Consider the following 15,516-nt stretch of genomic DNA (forward strand, 5'->3'; position numbering starts at 1 on the left):
GTTCAGTTTGGTGCTAGATGCAGAACTCTGTGTCTCCTTAGCTGCAGTCTGCCACAGGGACACATTGGATAACACTGTGTCCTCTAGAAAGAGACACCAGTGGGCTCAGGCTCACAGGCTGTCCCTCCAGGGGAGAAGGGGAACAGCAGCAGGTCAACCTGTCCTGGAGAAAGATGCTCTGCTCTGGACCAGTGGTTGAAAGTCTGATGTGAATGTAAACTGGTATTTGAGTCCTAAACACAGCCTGCAAAGTGGATGAATTTTGAGAAACTTAAACATACAAGAGAGAAAATGTTTATCTTCTTGACTGGACTAAGGAATGCCCAGATGGTGGGTGGAGCATTATTTCTGGGGGTGTTTTTGGAAGAGATTGACATTGGAATCAGTAGACTGAGTAAAGATTCCTTGAGGGCTTGAATAGAGCAAAATGATGGCGGGTGAAATCTCCCTCTCTCTCTTTGTTCTTGAGCTGAAGCATCATCTTCTCCTGCCTTTGGACGTTGGAGCTCCTAGTTCTTGGCTCTTTGGACTCTGGGACTTATACCAGCCACTACCCCCAGCTCCCTTCCCCACTCCATAATAAACAATTCAAACATTACCTTCCACCTTTTTAGCTATTTCATATGAAGGAATCTTAGATGTGGTCAGAGAAGACAAAGTCACAAAGAAAATGAAGTTACAAAGAAAAAAGTATGCACCACACACACACACACACACACACACACACACACACTTGCATGGGAATTGCACTGGCTCTGAAAACCTTAGGAATCATGCTGTCTGCCCATGGACAACCCAAAGGGTGTAATAGGGCATCTCTGCTACAAATGCTGACCGTTCCATGAGATTAATCCTGTTAGGCACCACAGACTTGATTTGGGAATACCTCCTGCCTTCCTTCTTTCCTGGCAAAGAAAATTACCAGGGACTGAGCCGGAGAAGAATATGAGTGTTAATAAGAGCAGTTGATTCCATTGCCGTCTGCTGATTTTTAATAAGGGAGCTGCCTAATGACAATGATTTTCTTTGGCCAGGTGGAGAAATGTCCCCTAAGAAGGAGCACACTTGTCACAGAGAGGACTTGAGACTCAGACCAGGGGTGTATATTTGCTGGCTTTTCTGATACAATTTTTTAGCCCCAGGGGAACATATTTCCAGCAGAAGTTATGGTTGAGGGTGGCTGATATCTGCTGTCTTTGCCCACCCAGTATCATTCCCTCTGTCTCTGCAGTTGATAACCCCCAGGTTCCTCAAGAAGATTGCAGTCAGGCAGAGGAGGGTGTCTCATCTGAAGGGGATGGGACTGAAGCTACTCAGGGGATGGGATCCCAGTAGCACCTCAGCCTTGATCTTCCGAGAGATTTTGAAATTGAAGCCAGAACATGGGAACACAGAGCCAAGAGTTCATGAGAGGGAGGAAAAGAGGGAGACAGGGAGATTTCAATCTTTATTTGAATCTCTTGATCAAGCGGCACTTAAAACCAATACACAAAACTTTTCTTTCGAGTGAGCCAATTAATACGTTTATTTTCTTTTTGATCTCTAGAACCCATTTGTATTGCATAACTGAAACTTGATACCTGTTTCCCCTCCCCCATCTCCGCAGCCCCTGGAAACCACCGCTCTACTCTGCTTCCCTGAGTTAATTTTAGATACCTCATGTAAACAGCAGTTGTTTCACTCAGCATATTGTCCTCCAGATTCATTTGTTATTGCACACTGCAGAATTTCCTTCTTTTATAAGGCTGAATAATATTCCATTGCGTGTATATGCCATATTTTCTTGATCCATTCATCCATTTATGGATATTTAGGTTTTTTCCCCCAAATATTGGATATTGTGAATAATGCTAAAATGAACATGGGTGTGCAGATATCTTTTTGTGATCTTGATTTCAATTCTTTTTTTTTTTCATATACCCAGAAGTAGAGTTGCTGGAATATAGTTTCTCTTTTTAACTTTTTTGAGCAACGTCCATATTTTTCTATAGTGGCTGTACCATTTTACATTTCTTCCAACAGTGTACAAGAGTTCCAATTTCTCCATATCCTTGCCACCCTTACCTTTTATTTTATTTTTATAATAGTCATCCTAGGAAGTGTGAGGTGATATTTCATTGCGGTTTCAATTTGCATTCCCCTGGTAATTAGTAATGTTGAACATCTTTTCATATACCTATTAGCCATTTGTGTGTCTTCTTTGGAAAAACATACAATCAAATGCTTGGCCTATATTTTTGTTTTCTTTAAAGACAGAGTCTCACTCTGTGGCCAGTCTGGAGTGCAGTGGCACGATCTTGGCTCACTGCAGCCTTTGCCTCCTGGGTTTAGGCGATTCTTGTGTCTCAGCCTCCTGAATAGCTGGGATTTCAGGCACACACCACCATGCTTGGCTTTTATTTATTTATTTATTTATTTTTATTTTTAGTAGAGACAGAGTTTCACCATGTTGGCCAAGCTGGTCTTGAACTCCTGAACTGAAGTGATCCACCTGCCTCAGCCTCCCAAAGTGCCGAAATTGCAGGCATGAGCCACCGCGCCCAGCCCTTGGCCTATTTTTAAATTGAGTTGTTTGTTTTGCTATTGAGTTGTGGGAGTTTCTTATATTTTTGGACATTCAATCCCTTTCAGATATATGTTTTGCAAACATTTTCTCCTATTTTGTAGGTCACCTGTTCACTTTGTTGCTTATTTCCTTTGCTATTCAGAAGCCTGTCAATATGACGTAGTCCCAAGTATCCATTTTTGCTTGTGTTTCCTCTGCCTTTGGTGCCACATCCATACACATATCATCAGCTGATCATCTGCAAGGGTGCCAAGAATACCCAATGGTGAGAGGATCTCTTCAACAAATGGTTTTGAGAAACTGGATAGCCACATGCAAAAGAATTAAATGGGGCCCTTATCTTATGCTGTACACAAAAATCAACTCAAAATGAATTCAAAATGTAAATATAAGATTTGAAACTCTAAAATGCATGAAAGCAGACACAGGAGAAAACTTCATGACATTAGTTTTGGCAATGATTTCTCGCCTCGAATGTTCCTTGGACACCTTGAGACAGGAAACAACCTCTTGACATGAGAGGTCAGCAGCTTTGAGAGGTCTCATGCTTACCAGAAAAATCAAAGATTCATCAAATGAGTCATCAGTTAAATGCTTAAAAACCCAGATCTGTGCCATGGAGGCATCATCCTCCCTGATGGGCAGGTCTTACAGAGCCTGAGACAGGGAAAATTCAGAAAAGAGGAGAAAAGAGCTAGACCTGAAATATTTCTGGGCTGTAGAATGTTCCAACTGCAGGTACTGAATTCAGTGGGTATTACTATTTCCTGGGTGTAAACTGTGGGTCAACTATTAGTAATCAATGACATCAATTTATGGACCACCATCATTTTTAAAACACATGGAATAGAATAAAATATATCAGGGTGTATTCTTGGAACAAAGGTGTATATTCTTAAATTTTGGTTTAAATTGTATAGGTGTTTGTATTTGTGTTTGTGTGTGTATGTGGGGGTGGATAAATACTAATATAAAATGTATTTCTTTTTCTTTTAAAGAGAGGGTCTTGCTCTGTTGTCCAAGCTGGAGTGCTGTGGCTCCATCATGGCTTACTGCAGTCTTGAGCTCCTGGGCTCACGTCATCCTTCTGTATCAGCCTCCCAGGTAACTGGGACTGCAAGCGTGCACCACCATGCCCAGCTAGCTTTTTTATTTCTTATTTTTGTATACATGGGGTTTTGCTGTGTTGCACAGTGTAGTCTGGAACTCTTGGCCTCAAGGGATCCTCCTCTTGGCCTCCCAAAGTGCTGGGATTACAGCTCTGAGCCACCATGTCCAGCATTATTTCTTATTATGGATTATGATGAAGAAGCTAAAAAGTACAAGCCTAATCTGCTGTTCCTAACCCAGTCTTTCATGGTTTCCAGGAGGCTTCCCTTTCTGTTCCAGCTCATATTATCTGCTCCGATCTCTGAATATTTGAACCAGCCAGTTGAAAGCCTAGGTTTGTATTTGTATTTCCCTGCACGGATTTTTATTAGTCTGCATAAAATTTCCATGAATTGTTCAGTCAACAAGTGTTTCCTCTGAATTTTTCTTCTCCTACATGACTGTTACTCCTTCCATTGGCTCTGGTATAATATAGAGCCCCATAGCAGGATTCCAAGCAGAAATAACCTCATGCCAAGCTGGAAAGTAAACAAGTGGAGTATAATATACCCTTATCGCACAGACACAATTGCATACGGGGCATGAAGGAATATTGATCATTGCCTCAAAGAAATATGCTCCTTCCCACTTTTCTTGAAACACCTGGTCCACACTACTTTTTATTTTCCCACTTGGACAGGGACTTTGGTAGAAGAAATACTGTGCTCTTCCCTTAGGTCTGCTCATGTGCAATGATAAACAGCATCTAACACTGAGCTTCTGTGGCGGGAGCAATAGGGAGAGGTGGGGAATGCAGGACACTTGCTACTCAGCGGGCTTGGAGTCCAAGTGGCACTAGAGCATTGGCCTTTCCAAGGGAAACTGTTGCAGGAAGTCAGAGACCCTGAATGGAGGGACCGACTGAAGCCGTGGCAGAAGAACATAAATTGTGAACATTTCATGGACATTTATTAGTTCCCCAAATTAATACTTTGATAATTTCTTATGCCTGTCTTTACTGTAATCTCTGAACATAAATTGTGAAGATTTCATGGACACTTATCACTTCCCCAATGAATATCCTTGTGATTTGCTATACCTGGCTTTACTTTAATCTCTTAATCCTGTCTTCTTCTTTGTAAGCTGAGGAGGATGAATGTCGCCTCAGGACCCTTAATTGTGTCAACTGCACAAATTGTTTGTAAAGCATGTGTGTTTGAATATGAAATCTGGGCATCTTAAAAAAAAAGAACAGGATAACAGCGATGTTCGGGGAACAAGAGAGGTAACTTTGAACTGGCCGCCAGTGAGCCGGATGGAACAGAGCTGTATTCCTCCTCTTTCATAACCAAATAGGAGAAATAGCGCTGAATTCTCTTTCTCAGCAAGGAACATCCCTGAGAAAGAGAATGCGCCCTGAAGGTAGGCTTATAGACGGCCCCTTTTTAAGGCGTCCCGTCTTTTATGGTCGAAGCCCAAAGGGATGAAATAAGCCCGGGTCTCTTATAGCGCTCCCAGGCTTATCAGGTGGAGAAAAATTCCCACCTAATAAATTTTGGTCAGACAGGTTGTCTGCTCTCAAACCCTGTTTCCTGATAAGATGTTATCACTGACAATGCGTGCCTGAAACTTCATTGGCAATTTTAATTTCTTCTCATCCGGTGGTCCTGTGATCTCACCCTGCTTCCATTTGCTTTGTGATGTTTTATTACCTTGTGAAGTATGTGATCTCTGTGACCCACACCCTATTCGTGCACTCCCTCCCCTTTTGAAAATCGCTAATAAAAACTTGCTGGTTTTACGGCTCGGGGAACCTCACAGATCCTGCCGACATGTGATGTCTCCCCTGGACACCCAGCTTTAAATTTCTCTCTCTTGTGCTCTTTCCCTTTATTTCTCAACCCAGCTGAGACACTTAGGAAATAGAAAAGAACCCACGTTAAACATTGGGAGCGGGTTCTCCTGATAGGAAACCACAATTCCATATTTTTATTAAAAATCTTCCAATCTGCAAATGTTGCCAAACACTTCATTTTCTAAATAATGTACAGGATAAACAAATACATCTGTAGGCCACTAGGGTCTCAGGTGTGCCACATGCAAACCAACCCACTGCTGGGCACATGCATGATGGATGCTCACTGACCAGACTGGAGCATCCTGGGGACAACCCTGGGTTGCAGGGTGACCTCTAGATTTTTGTCTGGAATGAGAGATCCTACTACAGGAACACGAGTCTGTGGATAACATGCATCACCCACGTTTTGCTCTGATGTTTTGATTCTTAAAGGAAACCACACAAGAAAAACAGATTCATGTTAACAAGGGACTGTATACACTCTCATCGGCATCTGGCTGTTCATCTGGAACAGATTATTATCCAGATACTTGTTGTCATCAGGGGCACTGCTTTTGTTACACTGTCAGCTAATGGCTTCCCACTCTCCTTCATCCCTAGACACGTGATTTCTTCTTATGGTTAAAAGAACAAACATGCATTCCCACCCTTGTCCAGCCCTATTTTAAACAAGTTCTGAAAATCTCCTCAGTTTCCTCACCCTCTTGCTTTCAGTTGGGTTTCGCCAATGAGTGGTGCCTGCAGATAAAAGAGCAGGAAGAGAGGGAGAGGTCAGGGTGTTTGCAACCCCACTTTCCTGCCCCATCGCTGTGATGGTTCACTGAGAACGAAGACTCTGCAATGGAGGTTAGTGTGCAGGGTGCTTATTAGGGAGTGACTTTGGGACCCACTCCTTGGAAAGGAAGGAAGGGAAGCAGGAGTGGGCAGAGGGAAATATTGAGCTGTGAAGCAGGCCCAGAAAAGCATGGCCAACTCTGGAGTGAGCTTGGGAGCTAGGATGGTCCTAGCGATTTCCCCAAGGTGGGCTGAGATGGTCAGGCCTTTATACTTCCAGGGCAATTGGTCACTGTTTGTGGGCCCACTGGGAAGGGGCTTGCCCTTGGAGATGATGACTCTCAACAACTCAGGCACTCCCTGGAGGGGCTGCAGCTGGAGTCTACATATCGTGACAGCACTCCCTGAAGCTGCAGCAACACACCTTTCATCAAAAGAGGGTCTGGATAGCAGCATATCAAGGTGCCTACCACATTGTCTGCTTGGCCATAGGTGGCAGAGCCTGAGTTGTTTTACCAGAGACCACAGCTCCTGTTGGGTGTCCAGATCCTATAGTTGCATCTCCCGCTGGGCTCCACTCACATATTCCTTTCCATTCTCTTCTGACTCAGAGCTAGTGGGCTTCCTACTGTCACCCTGATGTGCTTCCCTGTTCCTTGTTTTACCTTCAAGTCTCCTCTCGCCTATGCAAATAGTCTGTTCCCAAGACTCTCATCACTTTCCCCTTTTTAGTGCATCCTGTGTTTCCTGCCAATACCCTGAAAGATTCACAATTCAGGGATCATTCTATGTACTGTTTTTCTATATCATTGCAATGAGCAGAAAGGTGTAATTGTGCATATTTGTTTGCATCTACACACAAATTTGTTGGTTGAAATAAAACACAAATAAAACTGTTGTATTGAAACTGGTCAGTAACCAGATATTAACTGGATGTTGAGCTTCTTTCCTCTTTAAACTAGTTCAGGTCATAGAGACAGGGTATGTGTATTATCCAGATAGGCTAACGTCCTGTAACAACCATCCCCCACCTATCAGTAGCCCAGCAAGAAAGGCATGGGATTTTTTTGTTTATTTGTTTGTTTTTTGATATACAGCCCAATGCTCTTGCTTTGTCTCTGGCTGCTTTCATCCACAGCCCTCTCTCTCACATGGTGACTCAAGGGATCTGATGCATTCCCTCTTGTAGCTTCATCATAGCCAACACATGGCTTCTAAAGTCATTGCAAAAAAAGAAGAGTGTGAGAAGGAATCTCTCCCTTCTGATGGGTTTCCTCTCTTTCAGATGCCCATCTCTTCAGCATAGAAAGTCCTTATTTCTGAAGTGAAACACACCGATCTGCTCACATCTTTTGATGGGAACTAACCACACGGCCCTGCCCACATGCACAGGGTCTGCAAACTGAAGCCCTTGGACAGTCAGTGATGACCCTGCATTATAGAAGAGACACACAAGTAGCTGCCAATCATCCAGATTTCTCTGCCTTGCTGTGTGAGCCTGTATTGTTGACTGGTGATGCTTATGATTTTCAAGGAGAACAAACTCTATACATCTTTCCCTAGGACTTTAATTGCTCAACACCTGGGTTTACATTGAGGCCAGAGTGAATGACAGTGGCTATTAATCAAGTAGCTGGCAAACTGCAGAAGTTGAATTGCTCCAGGTGAGGTTAGACCCTTAGGCCACCCTAAGAGGACCACCTGCATTTAGGGAGTAAACCTTCTCTGCTATCCTTGCCCCTGGTCCAACTAGTTTGAAAATCCCTACAATAATCATGTTTTGGCTGCAGGTAAGAATGATGATAAAGCCCAGAAAAAATCAGAACCTCTCATCCCTATGGAAAAAACTCTCCCCACTCTTCACTTCCTCATTTATAAAAGGGAGTTGTAACTACACCCACTCCCATCACGCTGTTTTGTGAGGAATGAATTAGGTCATGGGTACAGACGCTGCATAGTGGGGACCAATGCACGGCAGTAGCTCCAATCACACCTTCCCAGAGGGGACCCGTCCCAGGACACTCAGGGTAAATGAGCCTCCTAGAACTTTGCAATATAGTGACTCTGAAATAGGTACTATGCTTGCTGTTGTTTTTAATGTTATTATTAATACACAGGCAATAAGCACCTCCAGGGAATACGCACAGCTTCCTGTCCTATCCTCACAGAATTCAGGGATCCCAGGGATGGCACTCTGGGTTGGCCACACGGCATCTATCCCAGCCCTGTCTCCCTGCCCATGGATGTCCAACTCTCAGCATCTCTTGGTGCTAGTGCATGGGAATGAGGCCTGCAGCTAGAAAGTTTGCTTGAGACTTCTGGGCATTATTAACATTCCTAACAATAGGGAGGGATGGAGAGAGAGAGAGAGGAAGAAGAAAAAGGTGGAGGGGTGAAGAATAAGGAGGAGGAAGAGGAGGAGAGGGGGAGAGTACTTGGGGGGCTGCAAGCAGGTGAATATGGTTTTATTCAGCAGCTCTCTCATCAACAGCTCTCTCATACTGTCCACCTTTATCTCAGCTGTCTGTTCCGGCTCTGTGGCTCCTGCCACCCCTATGCCTGGAGCTGCTCTTCCTGGCCTGCAAGGCCAGCTCTGTCAGGGTTCACAGCTTAATTCTTTCTGTCTCCAGGCACAAGTCAGTTCCTGGTTCCCAGCTGCCCACCTTCAAGGTGGGTAGCTCTCACTTATAGGCATCAGCAGTTTCACACTCTCTCTCTGGGCACCAGCACCGAGCTGTGCTGTGCCATGCCGTGCCATGCCATGCCATGCTGTGCCATACTGAGCTGAGCCAAGACCAACAGCACCTGAACAGTATCAGCAGGTTAGTTATACCTTTTACAGACAATAGTGGTGTAGAGCCATGTATGAGCTTACACAAACAGGTTATATAACAAGTGGGGGTGCACGCCTGCTCACCAATCCCACAGAATCTGTTGTATGCCTCGGCCTAATTCTTGATGAGGCCTGATGTCTGCCTCAGCCTAATTCTTGACCAAAGCACATCCATGTACCTTATACAAGCCCACCCCAGAACCACTTGCCTCTTGTTAGTTGAGAAAAATATTTGCCTGGTGATGAGGCAACCTTTAGTCAGATATAGAATCCAAGCACACACACACACAACAAACAAACAAACAAGCAAACAAACAAACAAGCAAACAAACACGAGTGGAGAAGCAGATGTATACACCAAGGATTACAGCACAGATGATAAGTGGTCTGGTGGAGATGAGCTTAAAGAGTGGGCATCTGATGTAACCTGACAAGTCAAGACAGGCTTCCTGGAGGAGGTGGACACTAAGCTGAGACTCAAAAGATGAAGGGGAGTCATTGCTCTAATGTAGAAGACGTGGATTCTGGGAACAACTGCCAGGCAGAGGCCATAGCATCTGTCTAGGTCTAGGGTGGGTGGATGATATGGTTTGGCTGTGTCCACACCCAAATCTCATCCTGAATTGTAGCTCCTATAATTCCCATGTGTTGTGGGAGGAACCTGGTGGGAGAAAATTGAATCATGGGGGAGGTTCCTCCACACTGTTCTCGTGGTAGTGAATACGTCTCATGAGCTCTGACAGTTTTATGAGGGGTTTCCCCTTTCACTTGGCTCTCATTCTGCCGCCATGTAAGATGTGCCTTTCGCCTTCCACCATGATTGTGAGGCCTCCCCAGCCATGTGGAACTGTGAGTTCATTAAACCTCTTTTTCTTTGTAAATTACTCAGTCTTGGGTATGTCTTTATCAGCAGCGTGAAAGTGGACTAATGCCCCGGGGGAGAAAGTGCATCTGTGGCTGCCGTGTGGAGTAAGATGAGGCTGGAGATGTGGCAGGGGTCAGGTCCCTAGTGTGTGATGTCTGAGCCAAGTAGCACAAGCTTCAAGTCACTTTGAGGGGGTCACTGAAGGGTGTGGAGCAGAAGCAGTGCCCGGAGAGACCTGTGATTTAGAATGACCAGTCTGGATGCTGGGGAAAACTGGGAGGATGACATAGTATAATTATACCCAACCTTTGTACAGCACTCACAATATGTGTCAGACATGGCTTTAAACATTTTAGATACATTACCTTCTTTTTTTTTTTTTTTTTTTTTTTTTTGAGACGGAGTCTCGCTCTGCCACCCAGGCTGGAGTGCAGTGGCCGGATCTCAGCTCACTGCAAGCTCCGCCTCCCGGGTTCATGCCATTCTCCTGCCTCAGCCTCCCGAGTAGCTGGGACTACAGGTGCCCGCCACCTCGCCCGGCTAGTTTTTTGTATTTTTTAGTAGAGACGGGGTTTCACCGTGTCAGCCAGGATGGTCTCGATCTCCTGACCTCGTGATCCGCCCGTCTCGGCCTCCCAAAGTGCTGGGATTACAGGCTTGAGCCACCGCGCCCGGCCTTCATTACCTTCTTATTAAAATGTATTTTATGAGATAGTTACTATTATTATCATCCCACAAGTGAGGAAATTATGGAACAAAGAAGTTAGGTAACTTGCCCAGGGCCACACAGCTAGTAAGTGGTAGAACCAGGCTTAACCTCAGACCAGCCCCAGAGTTTTTGCTATTAACTAACACACCACTGCGCCACTCCCAAACCAGAGGGAGTAGCAGGTTGGATGCAGGTGGACCCCATCCTAATTCCAATCCTCCAGTAGGTGTTCAGAAAAATGAAGTACCCAGTATAATCAGTCATTGTTATTAAGTTATTAAGTGTGCTTTATGTTTCAGGCAATATACACAAATCTCTCACATGAATTTGTTATTTTGGTCCTCAGGGCAACTCTGTGAGACGGGGGAGGGTTATTGTTGCTGTTTTACAGATGGGGAAACTGATGCCCAGAGAAGTTAAGTAACTTGCCTAAGTTCACAAAGTTACCAGAAGATTGTGGAGTGGTCTTTCAGGGAGAGTTATCTGGTATCAGGAAGGAGAGATGATTACTTAGGAAGGCCTAAGAAACAAGAGGTATTGGAAAGCTATAGCAGTTCATCTGGGGTTGACCTGGAAGCATACAGTAAAAAAAGAGCTAAACTGCAAGGTACCAACAGAGAAAAGCCCATCTGGTCCCTTTCTTCTCAGGGTGGCTCCTCTCTCTCTCTGCCTCTGCCTCTCGTCCTAGCTCAGCATGGCCGCAGGTCCCAGGTTCTGTTACATCACAGTGCAGTGCCCACAGCCCACTGTTGGTTCATGCCATTGAGATTATCTGATTGGCCACTGGCCAGCCAATGGTGGGTCAGACTTTGGAGCAGGTGATGATCCTTGGACGCCCACAGAACATCACCTTCATGAGCGCATCAGTGAACACCAGGCTAAGGAAGACATCTCTGAACATAATTTTTGGAGATTTTGATGAGTTCCTCTGAAACAAGGAGGAATGTGATGTCCAGTATCAGTTCTGCAGACCCAAAGATGAAGGGAATTCAGTGATAAACTCATTCAGTGTGACTGTAATGTGGGTATCTATTTGATAACTCCAAGTAACTGTTTATTCTTGTGCCTGTTGAGTAGATGGTACGGGCCAGTTGGTGTTGATTAGTGAACCACGGACGAAGGGCGTATGTCACATGAGTTGCTCCTGGATAAAGTCACCCAGTCACCTCTTCATAAATATCCTGCATAAACTCCAAAGACAAAAGAGCGTTAAGGTTGTTTTTCTAACCTTAGACCAGGCAGTGATAGAAGAACTGGGAAAGAGATAATTATGTTTATCCCGGTGAAGGTGACAAATCATGGCAAATGAGCAAAATGAAGAAGGTTTGCAGATTTCAGCAAACTCCTAAAAGATCAGCTTACAGTCATGTATACATATCTTCCTTTGTTTCTCATTTCTTTGCATCCCATTACTGTGTTCTCGGTTTAAGATACAAGACACTGGACTTTCAAATCAACAATTGTTTCAAAAGACTTCTACTGGATTCCTGCTAGTGATGGGAGGAACTTATCATTCTATGAGTTGTCAGTAAATGTTTTACCACGGTTCATCTTTTTCAGATTTTAAGATGTCTGTGCCACCAGGATGCTCAGAAAAATTACCTTCCAAATGCTACTTGGAGAAGGCTTCAGGACCACCTTGAGAAGGCAACCAGCTACAACCTTGGTGGTAGTTTCGGTTGCAGAAAGAGCGTGAGGTTTACAACTCATGTCTGTCTTCATTTTAATAGACTAGTCAATCTGTAACCAGAGATGATTAAGGAGGTTGTTAAAAGAAAATAAGCTGTCCACCATGCTGATGCCCAGTTGTTCAGATTGTTGAGGTGGTGTAGAAATGATGCACACTGGCTCAGTTTACCCACATTTGGATCCATGGACCTGCAAGTGTGTGAGCATATAGCATTGCACTTCTAACATCTTTAAAACTTTTATCTTCCCTCTGGGGTTCTGGCTCTTCCTTCTGCTTTTCCTGTTTTGTTTTTTAAGCAGTAACATTTATTTAAGTATTTGCAATGTGTCAATGCTGTGCTGAATGCGTTATGTATATTATCAATATTGCTAAGCATAGTGAGGTAGGAACTATTATTCCCCCATAGAGAGAAGCACACAGCCTAACGGGAAAGCCAGTCTCCTGAGGTCCTTGTGTCAACAGATGACAGAGGCGGGACTCGAACCCAAGTCCTGTGACTCACCCATGCCTGCAAAGTCTCTTCTTGGATATCTCCCTGTTTTCTTTATCTTTTCTTTTTCTATTCTTTACTGGTGGTTTTTTTTTTTTTTTTTTTTTTTTTTAAGCAGAGTCTTACTCTGTCACACAGGCTGGAGTGCAGTGGCAGAATCATGGCTCGCTGCAGCCTTGACCGCCTCAGGCTCAGGTGATCCCCCTACCTCAGCCTCTCGAATAGCTGGGACTGCAGGCACACACCACCACGTCTGGCTAATTTTTGTACTTTTTTGTAGAGACGGGGTTTTACCATGTTGTCTAGGCTGGTCTCAAACTCCTGGGCTCAAGTGATCCACCTGCCTTGGCCTCCCAAAAGTCCTGGGATCACAGGCATGAGCCACTGTACCCAACCCTTCTTGTTTTGTTCAGGTGCTCACCTTTACCTAAAGGACTACCTTAGTCTCTCTTCTCTCAGGGGTCCCATCCCCCTATCTCGGCCCTCCTTTATCTCAAACTACAACTCTAGCACTTAGGAAGGAAGCAGCACACCCTCTCTGGTGACTGCAACAGAGCCCTGAGCCCCACCCACACCCCCCTGCAGGGTTGGACGTTGGCAAATCCAACCACTGTTTTTTATCAAAGCAAAAGACTCATTCATTTACTTGCCTTTGTGGTTGGGAGCATTTCCCGAAGAAAGGTGGGGAATTGGTGGTGGGAAAGCACAAGTCAGGCTGAACGCCCGGCCCTGGGCTCTCCCATCCCTCTTCTGGAGCCCTGCGGTTTGGATCATCATCCTTTCCCAGATGCCACATTGTCTGTCCTCCCCGATAGCCTCTGTCATGACCCACCAGCCCCGGGATATCACATAAGCTACAGGTCAGATACTGCTTTCCGGACAGAATTATGGAGAAGAGAACCATCATTCTGGTGAATGTTCTGTAAGCTCATTGGGGCCTCTTCCTGGAAAATAAATCTAGCCTCTGAGCTCTGGCTCCAGGTAGCAGCTAGCAGGACCACTTAGGTGGGAGGCTGGCTGGGGCCATAATTGTGATGCATGTACTGAGAAAAGGGAAGGAATGAGGTGGGATGGATGCCTGATGGCAGATGCTGCAGCTTTTTCTTATCAGGGAAACAGCCCCTGCATCACAGCATTTACAAAGTAGTGATGCAGTGTGTTCCATTTTATTTTTCTCCGTACATGTTGTTAGGGATTATGGCATCGATCCCAGGCTTGAGATTTGAGTGAAAGTCATTTTGGGGCAACAGTTGGTGACCTGGGAATCAATATCCCATCTGCTCATTGCTCGATTGTCACTTAGTTTGTGCTTCCCTAAAATTAATTCAAATGAACATAATTTTTATCATAAAATTATATATATATATATATGCATTGTGAAAAATGTCTTTAAAAATCACCTGAAAATATACCATTTAAAGATAGTACATTTTTGTTTTTGTTAATCACATCCCTTTTTTTTACACACACAGCAGCTGAAGTCAATTTAACTTTTTGATATTTTACTAAAAACAGATAATTGGCTAATCTTACACTTTTATATACAAAGGGAAGTTCAATGTCTTCACTCTATATTTCCATAGACACTAGGGAATTAAATTCAATTTTTGTTTGTTCATTTATTTCACCAATGCTCCTTGGGTGCCTAATGTGAGCCAAGTCCCTTTATAGGACTGGGGATAGAGGGAGAGCCGGGGGTAATATCTATGGGTCTTTCATTGCCCAGGAGATTATTTTCCAGTCATTTCCAACTCTATATCCTAATGGACTCTTGGGTTCTTTCACTTCTAACTTCTACCACTGTTTTCTGATCCATGATGCTGACACGGAACATGGCCGATGTTCCTTGATCTCTGTGCCAATTGTACATTTATTGCCTCTCAGCTCTAAAGTCACCCTTTTTGCTTGGTCTTTAAAAATGGATCTGGGCCCCTTTATTTTAATTGGGGCTGTATTTTTAAATATTAGTTGCCAACACTTAGTAATTATTATAACTTTATACTTTGTTCCTCATTAACTTCTCTAATCAAATATGGTCATCACCACTATATATATATATATATATATGCATGCTAGCTTTTTTCCTGACAGCAACTTGTTTACCGTTATTGTAGGTTCAGCCAACCCGTATTGCACATTGAAAGGCATTAGTTGCTCCCACCTCTAATAGGAGCTATAGATAGTGGATTTCAAGAGAGTACCAAGGTTGCTACTCCATAATGGTCAGAAGAGCAAGCCAAAAACATCTGAATAAACACAGAAACCTCACATCTCAGGGAGGTTTACTTAACAAAAATATCAAGACCCGGTATACCTGGAAAACTGCAGGTAGGGTTTGTTTCTTGTATAGGTTTGATTTATAATTATTACTCCCACAATGCTTGATGGCCCCAGACAGTAATAGAAGCTCTAGTGAGTTCTTGATTAAGCTAGTTTTTCCAGAATTTCATTCATTTTCTCACCTGTTGTTTATTCTATAGTAATTGTCAGGAAAATTATTTTTTTTCTGTATGCATGGGCATAGCACTGGAATCTCATTAAAGTTTTTTGTTCCTTCAGTGTTTTTACTGAAATATCGTTTTGTCTACATATAATCTACATATAATTTGCCCACATTCCCTGAGTGAGAATCCATTCAAAAT

The sequence above is a fragment of the Theropithecus gelada genome, chromosome 11 (genome assembly GCF_003255815.1).
Source record: "Theropithecus gelada isolate Dixy chromosome 11, Tgel_1.0, whole genome shotgun sequence".
NCBI lineage: Eukaryota > Metazoa > Chordata > Mammalia > Primates > Cercopithecidae > Theropithecus > Theropithecus gelada.